This window comes from Beta vulgaris, chromosome 4 (assembly GCF_026745355.1).
Source record: "Beta vulgaris subsp. vulgaris cultivar EL10 chromosome 4, EL10.2, whole genome shotgun sequence".
Lineage (NCBI taxonomy): Eukaryota > Viridiplantae > Streptophyta > Magnoliopsida > Caryophyllales > Amaranthaceae > Beta > Beta vulgaris.
This window is the reverse complement of record NC_079205.1, coordinates 64,759,617-64,777,065: the sequence shown is the minus strand read 5'-3', so window position 1 is coordinate 64,777,065 and position 17,449 is coordinate 64,759,617. Positions and strand designations below refer to the sequence as shown.

Below are 17,449 nucleotides of genomic sequence, written 5' to 3'. Positions count from 1 at the left end.
TGCACCCTGAGTGAAACTCTTTCCTGTTTTGAATTTTCTTTTCTCTAGATATGTGTCTTCATCATGTTTTTCAAAAGTGACATTGTGTTAGCATCTACTTAAGGAAGCTACATATAAATTAAAGTATACTATTATCATATTCATATACATAAATTGGGAATTTCAAATAATATGGAAAGTACTTCAAAACATTGACTATAAACAATTTAATGATTCATAAACTTTCTCTTATAAAGTTATATTTAGAGACTTATTATTTAGGAAACTTTGAACAACTATCTATTACTCACACCGTTTCTTTTTAATCCACACACTTTGTACTATGACAGTTAAAAAGAAATGGAGGAAGTATTTCACTTTAACCATCGTCTGTGATTTATACTTAAAAGTATATATATATATATATATATATATATATATATATATATATATATATATATATATATATATATATATATATATATATATATATATATATATATATATATATTTCAAATATCAACTTTTTATAATTTTTATTTTCTTGTAATTATAGATATTAATGGTCAAAGTTTTGCATTGGCAAGTGTGAAAGTCAAATTATGTAGATTAAGAAGAAACAGTGGTAGTATATGTCAAAATTTTGTGAACAACTACCTATTAACATATATGTGTGCTCACAGGCACATGTAATGCTATAGGTATACATACAATCTACTTTCGGCCGCTTCGCTTTCAAATTAAAAGAAAAACCAAGACCAAATATATCCAATCAAGGGCATGGTGAACGTAAATCCCAAAGGAAAAGTTATTGATTTTAAAATATTTGCATTAGTCAAGTAGGAAAGATTCATTTTATAGTAATTTTAAGAATTTAATAGATATAAAATATAGCTATTGTTATTTATGCCGATGGGCACACATTAGAAAATCCCTAATACTAGTATACTACTAGATTGAAAATGTTGGAAGTTCTGTCAATGAGGCCATGTAGTCCCATTTTTTCCATTTGCCTAACTATTTTCCTTTCCAACTTTGAAAATGTTAATACTTTTTTTGAACAATTACCCCAATTTGAAAACCTATTTCGAAAATAAATGAGAAAGTATTAGGGGCTAATTACATAAACTTACCATTAAATAGCAAAGCTGAAAAGTCCTAACATCTTTAATTTGTTGCTCGTATGGTTGAAGAGAGAGAAATCATTTTTTTCTGAGGGAAAAATAAATCTTTCTTATCACTTATGTTGTGAAATTAAGGGAGTAGCAAAATTTTATTTTCTATTTTTTGTTTTGTGGGTGTACATGTACTTGCATCAGAATAGTTGCATATCACCGACGGTGAGCACTACTCTATGCCACAGCCAAATTTGGCATGTTCTGCTTAGCCATTTAAAGTCAGAACTCAGAACTGCTCTCCTAATAAATGTCCCAAATCATTTCTAGCTTCAATTCAGATTTATTGGGTAGCATAATGTCCAGGTTATTCATTGTTGTACTGACTCGGAGAGTGTGAATTTGCCTTCTATGGTTCTAAATGCAGGCTCTTGGATATGCCCATAGGATCGTATGTATTACTAAAATTTGGACATTCAATGCTGGCTACCTTCTACTTTTCTTTGCTAAATAGTACGTTCAGGTACTTAAATCTGTAGTCCCCACGCTTGAAAGCCTTATTTTCCTATACAAGAAAACGTTTTGTTTCTGTCATAATACTGTAGTCTACAAATGGTGTTACCCTACTAAAGAAATTATTTTGATGTATCATTCTCCGCCATGGTCGGGGACTTGCTAAGGAATAGAGAAGGGATGGTCCCCTTTTGAGATAACCTATAAACATTTTCCTTTCCGGGGTTGGAAGGGTAGGAGACTTTAGAGTGCTCGAGTTGAAAGAGATTAAATATACTAGACTTTATGTAACAATCATTTGCATATTTGGTGAATTGGGGCTGTATATTAGACTTGGCAACCCAGTTTATATTTGAAAAAGTTGCTGAAAAGTTGCAATGTGAATCAGTCCGTCTCTTGGAGTCTTAGTGATGACAAAAGCCTATTTTCTGCTCCCATTAATTTGACTTGGCTACATCCCTAAACAGTAGACCCCCACCTCAAACACAGTCTACCATTGATATTGGGTATTAACAGATTTTATAACGGCTTGAATGAAATATTAGCTGTTACATTGAGTAATTATGTGAAGCATGAACTTCTTTTCGTTTGTTGAAGGGTCCTTCATCAGTTTTATGAGAACTTATCCTAAAATGTTTTGACATGGTTTTTGGGGAGTTGGGAAACAACTTGTTCTACTAGTCTGGCTGCTTAGGTGTAAGGTTGCATATATTGGACCTCTCTGCACTTTGGATCTGTATTGTGTTATACTAATTGTGTATAGAGTAGTTAAACATCTTAATGAATATGATGAGATGCTTTACTCGTGATCAAAGTATTAGTTGTAACTTTTGTGGTAACTTCACTTGAAATATATGGTAGTGTCTGAGATTATTTTTCTGCTGAGGTTCAGTAAATTCTCTTATTCCACTATACCAGAAGAAACTGTGAATTATTTTTGAGCACTTTTATTTAAATTCGTCTCTCTTTGTTTTCTACTTTTTTATTTACTTCTATCATGTCCTAGACATCATATATATGGTGGAGGCCATTCTTGAGTTGTGGCTTGGTGCTCAAGCAAATTTTTCTATTTATTTTTATCATGTCTTACGACATCATATATATGGTGGAGGCCATTCTTGAGTTGTGGCTTGGTGCTCAAAGTATGTGCTGCAAATCTATCTAGTGCTTGGGAGATTCTAGAAAAGGAAACTTGCCAAGTATTGAAAGTTAATGACAACAATATTTTTAGGTTAGACTTTGGAGGCTCTGCAACCTTGTGGCATACTTGATAGCTCTTTCAATAAAAAATTGAAATAGTAGCATTTCTTTTCTTTCAAATGACCCGATCAATTTTTTTTTTCTTAAACTTTGACCAAATAAAAAGGGTAAACTAATATCATAAGTTGGATACATTTCGGCTTAGACTTTGTAAGGTCAAATGTATAATAGATTAATAGAGATGGACTAAATCTTCGTGCTTCAGAAAGTAGAAATGAATTGAGCGGATGGTAAGGTTGTTCAAGAAGGGTTTAAAAAACCTTAACGGGAGGCTGGAGGGGTGGGGGTCTATGATACAAATCTACACTTTGAGTTCAAATGGTAAAACAACAATGAACCAGATCCAAAAGCCCAGCAAAGTGGAATTGGACCAAAGACCAAAGGAATAGCAAAGTCATTTAAGTAGGGTTTAATAATGAACTAAGTTAATAATTTAACTAATCCACTAAATATATCTCTCTCCTTGATACAGAAAACTTCTAAAACTATCTAGTTTTTCTATTGTTTTGTGGGCTGAAATACCTTCTCTAGTTTTTGCTAGTATGACTGTATGAGACTATGAGTGGCTATTTAATAATGTCCTTATCATCAAATTTCATTTTTCCGCACTTTCACATACCATCCTCAATACTTTATGTACAGCCCTTCTTTTCATGTTAGTAGTATCTTTAAGACTTTAACTCTGCAAAGTAACAGCTCACAGATTGTCTATATAATATAAGCTTCGTATAACATTCAATGCTACTACGTTGGATAGCTAACTGATTTCTGTATTTCATGACAGATGGCACTACAAGACAAATTCGGCTAGCCATAGTGAGGAATCTCTCCCCACATTCTCGGAATAGTAAAATAATCCTCTCATTGCCTAATTGGCTAATTCTACACATAATGATATACGTACACGTGGATTGTTGTCTGTACAGTTGCTTTTCTTACTGGCATCAAATAGATCTAGATCTTACCTGGGAGACAATAGTGGTACTTTTTTTTTACTTCCTTCATACCCTGATTATGTAAAGAATACTCTATTGCCTACCTTTCTCTCTTTCATTCTTTAACTCGTGATCATCTTCCATTTCAGTGAAAAAAGGAGAACTGAACTAACCCACCATGGGTTTCTGTTGCCATTCCACCACAGCTTCCGCACTTTTCGAACACCCTTTTTGTAGTTTGTTGGCTGGCATCAACTATTATGAGCAGGTACACTTTGCCCGATTATCATTGAGATTCTGGAGATTAAATCATCATGGAAGGAAAATATATGAGATGGGACTTAATGGATGATAAAAATGGAAATGCATTTTGGTCAACTTTCATTAACTTTAATAGTAGTACAATTGAACTTTTCAAGGGGTATTTAGAAATTGCTTCTTACAGCAAAAGGTGGATCACTGGATCCTGTGAGGCTATTTTTGTGGGAAGAGGACAATGTGGATAAAAAAGTTCACTCATTAAGTGGGGACCAATATTTGTAGCTTTGTTATTTGGCAAGAACAAAGTTTTCTTTTTCCACTCTAATATTTGCTAAATAAAGCAACATTATAATAATTTCTAGATTTCAATTACGAGCCTGAAATTGAATATCACCTCAACTTTCTTCTGAAGGTCTTTGATATACTCAACTGCCAAATCTAGCATGTCTGCTGTGTTTGTTTGCTGCAAAGAAACAAGGGTTGTAAATTTTTTAGCTAATAATGCAATCAAGTAGCACGGTCTCTTAACATGGAGTTTTGCTGATTTCTTTAGCGTGTTACTAACCTTGTCCATGTTGGGAACAAGATCTTGAAGCTTCCTCATCCTTTCACTAATTCTGGTTCTTCTTACCTGTAATTAAGTAGTAAAAAACATCATAAATGTTTCACTAAGCTCTAAGCCTGTAATCAAATTGGCTGATTAACAAATATTTCAAATTTTTTGGAAGTAAAATTGAATTCTTACCCTCTCAGCAATGCTTCTTGGGTGTGTAGCACATCCTCTCTTAGCTCTGATTCTTAGGGGTACTGAGTCTTGGTATTGCAGGAATTTTTCCATATTTGACATTTCTGGTAATGTCTTTGGTAGACTGAGATGATGAGTCAAAGGTGGAGGCCGGTGTTTTCCCTCTCCACTCTGACAAATAACCAGAATCACAATCAAATAGCCATACACATAAGTGTGATTAAGAGGTAAAAGCCACAAAATAGTCTTATTTTATAACCTGATTTTCTGATGTATTTAGCTCAGGAAATATCTTTATGTCCTCATCTTCAACTCCATCTAAGCTTGAGTAATTTTCTGATAAAATTGAGTCATCCCATGAATTCATAGAGAAGCCATAGTTGCTGTCATTGTTGTGGTTGTTGCTAGAGTGGCTGAATCTTTTTTCATCTAGGCTATTCATTCTCAAGCTTTTTGCCGCAACATCTGAGTTCTGGTTTATGAGATCTGAAGTGGAAGCTTGACCTGACGAAACATTTACCTGAACATTACCTCCATTACCACCTCCATAGTTCCCCATCCCTCCTATCATGCCATAACCTGCCATATGCCATCAATCTTAGAATTCCAATAGCCAAAACCTAAAAAGTGTAAAGGCTGAAAATTTGTTGAGATGTTCTCAGATCTGCATAAGATGGTCAACTTCTTAAACAGTGTTAAATAGTTAGATCAAGAAGTTAGAGAAGGGTACCAGTATCCATGTTCAGGTTGGCGAAAAATCCAGCAGGGGAGCTGCTATGCCTAGTGAGACTGACATTATTATTGTTGATGCCCACACCACCACCAGTCCTCATAAGGGGTATCGAATTTATCCCCGATGAACTAGCAGCAACAGCCTTAAATGAGTTTTGCATTGCTGAACTAACAGCTGCAGTGTGCTGGTTTGACAAAGGTGGTTTTGGTGGTATATGATATAGCATCTGAGATTGAGTATTAAAATTACTCTGCTGTAGCTGCTGCTGGTGCTGAGTATCTGTCTCTTCCTTAACCCTGACCGTATACTCAGGTTGAACTGCAGAGGTTTCTTGTATGTTGCATAACTTTTGTGATGAAGAGTTGTTTTCAGCTCCTATGCTTGACATGAAGTTGGCAAAGATGCTCTCTGTTTCGGGGCTTAGTGGTCTAGCATTTGTATATTCCCGTTTCTCTGCTCCTCCGCCTCCACCTCCACCTACAACTCCAACTCCACCACCTCCACCACCTCCACTAGCACCACCAGTAGTAGTGACAGTATCTGCAGCAGCATCAAGAAAACTCGCAAAATACGAGCTTGGGGCTGAGCGAAACCGCGTGAGATTGTTTGTTTGTTGCTTTTGATGGTGAAACTGTCGTGGGAATTCATGGAAATGATGTGGGTATTGTTGCTGCTGAAAATCAGAATCCATCTCCCTCCTCTCTTTGGGACTCCAATTATCTATTCTTTCCTTATTTTAGATTCCCTACTTACCCAAAGAAAAAAAACCCAAAAATAGGCAGAGGAAAACAGGGGAATACAGAACCCTATTCGACCTGATCATAAGTCATACACATAACATATCTGTAAACTACATACTTGTGGCTGAAAACAAAGCACTTTGTGCAAGGAATTTTACATGTGAACCCAAAAGTAAAAAAGCCGCTGAATAACAAGCAGAAACCACCAACTACCTCTTCTTTCCACCTCTCTTCCCTCTTTGAGCGGCAAAATCTGTTTTCTGCGGTATTTACTACTCTCTGTATTTCTCTCAGCTCTTCTGCTACTGCTGAATATGATGATTATATTGATGGAAAGGGGGTAATGCTGGTAAATGATCAAGAGAGAGATTGTATTAGAGACATAAACCTTTTATTTGGTTCTCCCTTTCTTTTTTTGGAGTATTTTTTCAGTACTTTAAGCAATGAGAAGCACTACTGCTTTTAGATTTGGGTATTCTAGCAGGTTTCTAAAATGGTCAACTGACCAAAACACCCTCAATCCACTTCTTAATTACAGAACTCCTCTTTTTATAGTATTATTTTGGGTGCTAACTTAAAGGTCTAACTATAGCATGTATATGACGTGTGCAGCATTTATTGTTGGAAAATTTTGTTGCGTCACTATGATGGAAGCATGTGGAAGAGGATGAATTGCAAGGGATGTAAGTATATGACTACCACCCACTGCGTAGATTATCAACTCCTAATAGATCATTAAAAAATAATTGTTAATATTAAGTTGGATTCACCTTACATTAAATTGTATCAGTAGTGGGTAAGTTAGCCAGTGGGTTAATCAAGTTTTATCTGTGATAGAGTCGTAAAGAAAGTTTTTGGCTTAATTTTGATTAAATTGCCATGTGTCTTTACTTTGTTTTCTTATAATTAATTTTCTTGGATAAGATTTGCAAAGGTATTCATCCTTTAACGGGAAGTAATCCCTTTTAATGAATTAGATGCAGATAGTTTGGGTCTATTTAGTATGTGATTTGACTGTTGTATCCTTTTGTTGGACCACCTGTATTGGTTTAGTTAAAATGATGCTTTTTTAGGTAGCATTTATTTTTTAAATCTATTTTCTGTGCATTAATGGCCCACATTGATTGATGAAAGGTGATTATATATTGAGACATCTGAGGTTGGGGGGTAGAGGCCTAGAGGGTGAGTGTGTGTGTAGGTGACTCATCATAAAAGTGACATCTATACATTGATAGTAGTACTTGTGTGTAAAAGGGGGAAAGAGGAAAAAATTAATAATTGAGAACTAATTTTTACATAATCTTTGTTTGAAGTCCAATTCTCCACTTCTCATAGCTTTTCTGTGCTTCTAAGCTCTGAAACTGTTATTTTGACCTTTATTAAGGAAAAAGTCCTTGTTTCTTCCTTATTTGTTGGAGAAGAATTTTACTTTATTAGTTTTGACATAGCAAGCAATATTGGCATATTTCCCCGTCCTTGCCATTTCTTTATGACTAATTATCTGATGAGTTGAAAACTTGAATCAGATACAAACAAGTGAAAAGTTAGTAGTAACCTTGTCATATTGCAAATCCTTTTTATTCTTAAAAATTATCAAAATAGTATTGTTTTTTTCCCTATATTGGAACATGAAAACTTGTGATTGAACTTGAAGTAGTAGCAATACTAAAGCTACTAAACTAGCTCGATGCGTTATTCCATTGTTTAATTGTTGTCTAATCGTGTGTTGGGAAATCACTAGTTTACCATAATATGTCATGTTACTAGACTGGAGTACTCATGCTAGACAATGGAACATACCCTTGCCTTTTTGTCTCAAATGAAGTGTCAAGTGCCAATATGCTTGTAGGTTTTTCAAGTTTTTGATACGAATACTTGAGTTGAAATAAATAATCCTCTGAATTGTTGTCTAATTCTTACTCTACTGGAATGATACATGGGTAATAAACTCATTATACAATTATGATATTATCCTTAGCTTGTATATTCATGGTGAATTTATAGTTAATTAGTTACCTACGTATTTGAATTAATGCGTTTTAATGTTTGCGTATATGTAAAATTTGGAGTTTGCTATATGGAAAAGAGTATCCTTTGTCTGTACGAATTATATCTGTTAAGTGATTTGTGGAAGTTTTGATTATACAGGCGTGGTCAAGAAGTTGGCAAAAGTTTGCTGGGCAATGGGAGGCACAAAGTGTAAGTATAGACTTGAGAACTTATTTATTTCTCTGAATTCTCATCAAATTCTTACTCAGTATACTGTGGGAGCCTAGAATCTTTGTCTTCGTCGTGTATGTGGCGGCCACTTCTTCTACATAATGACTACAAATAAAACATTTACGCACTAATTAAATGAGTGAAGTATGTCTAATGTAGTATTGTTTGCCACTACTTTGCCTCATCAAAACAGGAAAGAAATAAAAAGGGTTCTAATATTTGCTTGTTCTTATCATGTTCTGCTTGAGCTGGCTGAGAATCTACCAAGAGTTGACCTTCAGATATGGCCCGTCTATATTAAGGAAGCTAACTTGCTAATACTGGATTATTCTTTTGCCTTTTTTTTTAGCATGTGTGGCTGAGGAGCTTCGATAGACATCTCATTGTTAGAGTACAAAGTAGAGACTTCCATAAGGGTACCAAAGTAATTTCGTAGGTTTTGAGTACCAAAGTAAATGTAAGTTAGTAAAAATAAAAAAACAAAAGAAAAATCACTGCAAAGTTCGTACTAAAATCTCTTACTTGGTTTGATACCAAAATTACTCTTTGGTACCAATTTGACTACACTTTGGTACTAACTTACACTTTACTTTTGTACCTTCAGCCTAGGAAATTACTAAAATACCCATGTTACAGTCCATAATAATGAGACGCCAACACTTTTTCGTGGTTGGGAGGTTTGTCTTGGAGTTTTGGTTGTCTAGCTTTTTTATTACTTGAATTTATATAATTAATTAAAACTTATGTGAACTTATTAGGTCATCTTCACCTGAATTTTATCAAATTGATCTTATCAACTTATTAGAATTTATTTTCTCACAACTTAGATATACTTTTTAAAGGTGAAGAGAATGAACCTAATTGGTGTGTAGTACCAAAACACTTAAAGTGTTAGGATAAAACAAAATTTTTTAGGGTAAATGTAAAAGTAGAATTGTAGGAGTATGAATTTATGTAGACTATGATTGCAACTTGTTTGACTTTGTATGTAGAAGTTAACGTTAATCATCCTTTTTCCCCAAGTGTAAATGCAATACTTTTCTTATAGAGGATATAATCACATTTACTTTTTCGGTAACCATACCCGATAGGCAAAGTCATCACATCCTAGAGATTTTCCTTGGAAAAAATTCTAGATTTAATCAGTTTTACTTTAAAACGCTCTATAAGGGGAATAAAGAAATGCCCATGAGATTGGAATTTGGATATTCTTTTCTCCCTTCTTATTGAGGGATGTATGATCTATCATCTGTTGTCGTGCTCAAAGACTTCAATACTGTTAATATATGCCTTTCAATTTTCATGCTTGTTTTAGACATTCTTAAGAAGCAGTGACTTTAATTTTTTTTTTCAAGAATCGTAAATTCATGTTCTTGTTGTACTTGTTGGATTAATATAAACAAAACTTGGCATTCGCCTTATCTAAAGGAAAAAAGAACTGAATTCCAAGGGGGCACCTTGGAAACCAAAGTTGCTATCTTAACAACTACTTTGTTAGTAAAAGTTGTTACTATAGAACTAAGTTAAAAAATAATAAGTGCAGATAACAGCCAGTAAATTTATATAAGTTTTCAGTCTAGAAGAAAGCATTTTTGATATGCTTAAAGTGGTTCCAAGAGTTAAAGAAAGCATGTATGCAGTATGATCATTCCATCATACATCTTTTAGTCAACTCCTTTCAACATTGTGAAGGTAGCCTAGTGATTTAGTGGATGAAGAGTTGATATCTTATTCTTAGTAATATAATTGATTATCCATGTCCTGGATAATGATAAAATTATCATACTCTTTTGGGAACAGTCTTGGTCCTCTTGGATCATTATTCTTATTTTTTACAAATAAACTGCATTGCTTGACGTTTGAAGATATCTTGAGATCAGGAAAAGTTGAATGTAATAGGAGTATATAGCTTCAAACACAATACCTTGCATTTTGTGTACCATATATGCCTACTTTTCCCTAAATTCACCTCGGATGAAGTATATATAATTGTGAAAGTCTTGTGTGAACAATACTTGATCGTTAACATACTTTTCTTTTTTCCCTTTTCAGTTTAATTTTTAAAAGCTATTTTAGAAACTCATGAGCGCGTGTAAGGCACACGCGTGTCAAGAGGCAGGTGACATGATACATGGATGTCACGCGCGTGTTTTGTTCGCTCCGGCTGTGAGCTCCATGTTTTGTGCTCCCAAATGGTCAATACCGCGAAATGATATTCTTTTTGGGCCCTCTTTCGAGAACCCATGGTAACAAGAATTTCTTATGAGCTGCCCTCCTACAAGAGTCACTCACCCAGAGGCCCAACAAGTCCCAAACCCCTTCCCCCCTCCTCACAACATTGAAATTTGCTTTCACCAAAATTTGAACTTTGGTCTCCCACGTGGGAGATAAGAAGTCATACCATTAGACGTAAAGGTCTTTGGTAGTACCGCAAAATGATATACTGTCTTTGAAACAGGCATTATAGACATTCGTGGAATGTGTGTGTATATAGCAAAAAAACTGACCAGAATACCCTCAATGATCTAAATTGCCAACATCTCCCTTGCTCTTGATTAAGCAATCAAATTTCCAAGTCCATTGCCATACTTGTTATGTGCAGTACAGTTAGGTGTGTATTTAGACCTATTTTTTTCAGTGCGTCAGAACGGTGAATTTAAGTATTTTAACTCAATGTGCTGTCATGGTAATAACATAAATGTAGTAAATTTAGTCTCTCCTTTCAAGCTTGCTTTTTGTCTTTTTCACTTTGCTTGAATGGGACTGCGCAGAGAATCGTTCTTAAAAATCTGAAAGTGCTGACTCACGTGCTACCCTCTAAAAACTCCATTAACTTGTTCTTCTGATCGCTAATGCCGGCCTAGGATCAATTAATAAATTGATTAGTTTCTGATGATTCCTTGGTTTATTATGGTTATTATAAAGTTTTATGGTTGATCAGTCAGATTCAGAGTATTATTTTTAACTGATAATTGATGTTAACAGTCTGATAATGGTGTAGGGATGTGACCTTGGTATACTTAATCAAAGTATTAGTTTATTAAGCACGGATTTGACCACAAATAACAGCTAATAGCTGTAATTATCTTAGTATTCTGCTTCTTTTTAGATGTTACAACTTATATATTATACATATGAATAATGAATGATGCATCTGATAATGCAACTTTTACTGATTTGGTCTGATTTTGTTGTTTGAATTTGATGATATACTACTATATAAACATAATCTATAATTTACCCCCCTTTTGTTTATGTTGTTACTTTATTAGCTTATGTAGGTAACTTGGAACATCATAATACCTGAGTTTCTTCATTCTTGTCTTATCTAGGATAATCTTTTTGTTTGATGGGTGCCGATCATTGAATTAATTGTCACTGGACTTTTCACATCACATTTTGCCAGGTAAGATCACTACCAATTCAAAACTTTGGATTTATGCTTAGGTGAGCAATCGTGATCTTACTTGTAGTCGTTGTTTCAACTCAAGTTACTGTGTTGAATTTTTGACATGGGTGCAACTTAATATACCTCTTTGTTTTTCCTAGATGCAATAATTGATTAAATGTTGCATCTAAAAAAAAATATTATTTTAGACCAATTTATGATTTATATGATGTAAGTCGAGTTTGACGCTTTGATACACAAGTATTTGGATTAAGATGTAGGATGGAACTTGGTTGGTTTGGTTGTGGGGGTGTGGTGTGGTGGGGGGAGGAACATTAGTCATTAGTGTTTCCTTCTTAATCTTTAATGTATGAATACAATTGAACTTCAAATCAATTATTTAATGTCTTTGTTTACATTATCAATCACCTAAATAGAAGACTCTTTTTTTTTTTTTCTTTTTCTAAGTTCCACAATAGAATTAAGCTTGATTTAGTTGTGCACATTAATCAATTACATTATGGTTTTTTCTGATACGGGAAAAAGATTAAGAAAAATTACTTACAAGTTTTAGAATGTGTGAAACAAAATATTCAAAGGTTCAAATTTTGTTGATGAACCTCAAACTCCAATTGAAATTAATTTCTTTCTAATACGTCTTATTTTCTAGTATGTTTATCGGTTAACTTATAGTTCTATACCTTATAATTTCATGTACATCTTTTAATATGACTTAAAGCTCTATTCTTTTGGACTTATTTTCTTTTAATTTCAGCTCAATTCCATTAAGTTCAGTTCAATTTAGCTTTATTAAGTTCAGTACGACAGTACCATTTAGCAAATATCACTTCGAAAGAATGTAGCTTTAAAATTTATTGATGAATCAGATACAATGTAACAATCACTTCCCAAAAGCACAATCACTATATGTACAATGGGGGTCTCCAACTAGCTCTCCAACTAGCTCTTCAAGGAGAGAGAAAATGGAGAGCCACCTCTTACCCAACAATGGGCTCTTGGTGTGTCTTGGGTGTCTCTCCATGGAGACACTTTGCAAAAGGGCTCTTGGGGGAGATACCATTTGGGTTGATGGAGAGATGGCTCTCCAATGTGTGGACCCACTTTTTATTATAATTACTTCAATTCTATTTTTCTTATGCAACCATTTAATGATCTTTTCTATAAAAATTAAAAAAAAGATGGTAATATTATTATGCCAACAAGTATAATTTTCCTTTATCTATAAAATGAGCCTAATATCGGATGTTTAAAAATTAGTTTTTCATGTTGTAGGTTAATTCTTCATTCCATGCCAAACGTATGAAAATTAATATTAGCACTCATAATAATTGTTTTTTAAAAATTCTACTTTGCTTAAATTATGAAAAAGATTAATTTGTAATTATATTTAATTTACATGAATAACTTAATTTATAAACTTTGATCATAATATGAAATGAGGTTTGTTTATTGACATAGGACCACAAAATAATGAAAAGTTGAGGAGAGCTCTTTAAAGGGTTTTATTGTTGTTGGGTGTTTTTAGACATGGCTCTTGAGAGTAGCTTGAAGAGAGAGAATAGGAGAGAGAGTGTGGAGAGCTAGTTGGAGAGACACCAACCATTGTACATGCTCTAAAGCATGGATTCTCCCCCCCAAGAATGTGAAGTAGAAGTAATGAAGTATATTATTGTAAGCAAATAAAATCAACAAATTATCTTCTGACAGAGGTATTCACTTTTCCTTAATTTAGTCTGCACTTCTTTTTTTTAGAGCAATTAAAGGAATGAAATGGAACTATTTCTGGTCATCCACCATTGCCCACTAACTATTTCAATGGAACTATTTATGGCTTCCCACACCACCCAAAATTGTACTCACGAGGTACATTATTTTGGTTGAAGTGTTAGGATCGTAGGGGTTATGACTTATGAGGGTATCGATCACTTTTCTTTAGTTGGTAGTGGTATCGCATGAAGAAAAGTACCTTTCAGAATGCATTATATCGTACACTTCTAATAATGCAATTCTTTCCTTTCGTAAAGCAAGAAAATGCTTAGGTTTAAGTTTGACAGTTTGATAGAATAATTTATGATGCCTAAAGTATTGAGGTTAGTACATGCTGAGTCTCCAAATTTTGGTTGAAAATAGACCTCACTCAGCTAATTGTCATCCCCATTTAATGAGATGTAATAATGATAAGGAGAAGAGCAACAATAAGTTTAGTGTTGGAGACTTTGGAGTTAAGTTGAAATGAGCTAAATTGAACCGACATTAAGCTCAAAGGAATTTATTCTTATTTGTGGATCAACATGAAGAGTTTTATTAATGGATCGTAGCTAGACAACTAATAGAGGGTGAAATGGCGATATTTTTCTATTCAAGGCTACTCATTCATTATATGTAGGACATTTATCTTTGTAGTTTAGAGAATAGATTGATTCCAATAAGAAGGGAGCGAGGGAGGGGGGGGGGATGAAAGTTAATCTAGAAAATTCTAGATAGTACATGTAATGTAAGGAAAAATCTTATATGCATGTCTTAAATTGTCTAGAAAAATCTTGTAAAGTATCTATGTAAAAAAATCTAAGTTTAGAATATTTGAGTGTGTGTTAGAAATATCAAGGTCTAGAAAAATCTAGAAATTAAGGGACAACAACTATAAATATGTTGTAGTATGTGATTGATAGGAGGGAGCTCAAATGAGAGGAGTCAAAAAAGTGAGCTCCACAAAGATATTAGGAAAGGTAGAAACAAATGGTTCTACCAAGGTGCATGAGAGACATGAGCTCTCAGAAACACACTTGTACAATTAATTATCAATGAAAATGCAATTTTATAATACTATTCGGGTCCATCAAAACTTCCGCATGCGACCCCAAATTTCTATCATGGTATCAGAGCCGGAACGTGATAACGCCAACATCGGAGTAGCAAGAAGAAGACAGAAGATGCAAATTATCAAGTTAAAGGTTGAAGCAGTGAATAAAAGAAACTATTTCATGAATTAGTCCACCACTCTTCCCTAATTTCTATCATGGTATCAGAGCCGTAAAATTGATTACGAAAAAGATCGAAGGCCCGAGAGATGAAAATCAAGCAAGATAAAAGAAGTTGAGGTAAGTGTCAAGTTTAAAATATGTGGAAGAATTTAAATAAAAGGTGATGAAGATAAAAAATTGTGAAGATGCATTAACGATAAAAGCTTGAGGAGAAATTAAAAATGAAAAGGTATGTGAAAGAAAGATTAAAAAAGAATTAAGAAATAGTTTAGTTAGTGACATGAGCACTAACAAAAAAGAAAAAAAAAATTGATTGTGGAGGTTGATGACATGAACATCAACAAATGAAATTAACATTGGAAGAAAAGGAAAGAATGAAAAAATGGGAGGATATTGGTGACAAGAGCGCCAATCGTTGAAAAAAAAAAACAAAATGAAAAGAAAAAGAAGTTCAAGAGAAAGATTTTGGAATTTGCTAATGACTGGGGCATTAGCAGAGATAATTGGTGACATGAGCATGAATAAAACAATGATATTGGATAAAGATATGTGAAGAAGAAAAATAAAAAAGTTCAGATTAGGGAGTGAGTTGGTAATATGGTACCAACACAAAACAATAAAGATGAAGAAAATGTGATGAAGCTAAGAAATAAAGGTAGGATGGTTGGTAACAAGAGTACCAAAACAGAAAGACAAAAAAAATCAAGACGATTGTTGATGACAAGGGCATCAACGGAAGAATAATTTGAAGTACAAGAATTTTCAAGATTAAGGGAGTGATGAAAGTTAATCTAGAAAATTCTAGATAGTACATGTAATGTAAGGAAAAATCTTATATGCATGTCTTAAATTGTCTAGAAAAATCTTGTAAAGTATCTATGTAAAAAAATCTAAGTTTAGAATATTTGAGTGTGTGTTAGAAATATCAAGGTCTAGAAAAATCTAGAAATTAAGGGACAACAACTATAAATATGTTGTATGTGTATGAATTAGGAGGGAGCTCAAATGAGAGGGAGTCAAAAAAGTGAGCTCCACACAAGATATTAGGAAAGGTAGAAACAAATGGTTCTACCAAGGTGAATGAGAGACATGAGCTCTCAGAAACACACTTGTAGAATTAATTATCAATGAAAATGCAATTTTATAATACTATTCGGGTCCATCAAAACTTCCGCATGCGACCCCAAATTTCTATCATGGTATCAAAGCCGGAACGTGATAACGCCAACATCGGAGTAGCAAGAAGAAGACAGAAGATGCAAATTATCAAGTTAAAGGTTGAAGCAATGAATAAAAGAAACTATTTCATGAATTAGTCCACCACTCTTCCCTAATTTCTATCAGGGGGTTGGCATGGGTGGTTGAAAAAAGAGTAGACACAATTTATATTATTTCATCTATTTTGTTTTAAATGAAACATGAGGCATTGACACGGGGGATTTGAAAGAGGAGTGAGATAGCGATAAAAGAGAGACCCATATGATGATGAGAGAGATAGAGAGAAGTAAATACCAAATAAAATAAAGTTTTATTTATTTTGAAACGACTTAAAATAATTAATATTTTATTTATTTTAGAGCGGAGGAAGTATAATATTTTAACTCATCTTAGTGCACTATGTTCTACTTGGGGTGTAGCCATGCGGTTGTTTCTATTAAAACTTGTATTTGTAAATTGAACTTGAGTAGTTTTATCAGACTTATCGCCTCTAAGGTGAACTTATTTGAATTTATTTTTGATGAATAATGAGTTTTGAGGTGCATATACTACTAATATGTATAGCTTTTACCTTTATGTATGTGTCTGCTATTCCACAGACGAACAACGCACTTTGAGAACTGACGAAAAATTACTGAAAACTAGAATTTGTTGCCAATTGCAGTTCTTTAGAGTGGCCTTTTGTTAATTGTAATTCTTTTTCAAGCTCTTCAATTATAACCTTTTTTTTTGGTGAACAAGGATAATTTCAAGATAAATTAAGTGTTTTGGCCAAAAAGCCTAATACAATCCGAGGCGATAAAGTTTTGACAATAATTAGGTGGGATGGGAAAATGCCTAATTACATTAAGGGTGTTCGACCCATGCCTACTTTTTCTAGCTAATGCATCCGCTGCTTGATTATCTTGTCTTCTAACGAGCTTGAGATCCATGTCCACAAAGTAATGCCGCAGCTCCCTGCAATCATTTGTAATATCACAATATAAATCCTCATAACTATCTCTAGAATTGACAAGTTCAATAGCTTTTCTGCAATCCGAGTGGACAACAATGTGCGTGAAATTGGCGTTGCTGGCTATTTGTAATCCCTGACGAAGGGCAAGACATTCTGCATGGAGAGCATTAGTAGCATATAATAAACAAACTGCACCCGTAATCCAAGTGCCATAGTTATCCCGAATAGTACTTGCAATACTCGAAGGTGTTTCAATATTCACAAATGATGCATCAACATTCACATGGACATAAGTAGCAGAATAAATCCTCCCATTTTTTGAGATTTGCGGAGTTTGGGCGATATTGGAAGTTTGGTTGGCAATGAACTCTTTGGCAAGGCTGAT

General features: G+C 34.0%; 1 long non-coding RNA gene across 7 annotated transcripts in view; it reads left to right on the top strand.

Annotated features, from left to right (window-relative positions):
* The window catches only part of LOC104889948 (uncharacterized), a 35,498-nt gene that overhangs the window by 5,401 nt on the left and 12,648 nt on the right, over positions 1-17,449 (top strand). For 5 of the 7 annotated variants that reach the window (XR_007273762.2, XR_008969212.1, XR_007273760.2 and 2 more), the window contains 4 exons: positions 3,652-6,765; positions 6,894-6,964; positions 8,430-8,480; positions 11,834-11,907. This is a non-coding gene — a long non-coding RNA (uncharacterized LOC104889948). Of the gene's footprint in view, positions 1-1,521; positions 1,618-3,651; positions 6,766-6,893; positions 6,965-8,429; positions 8,481-11,833; positions 11,908-17,449 lie in introns of all 7 variants that reach the window. The other 2 variants (XR_789617.4, XR_007273759.1) reach the window with 2 other exon arrangements.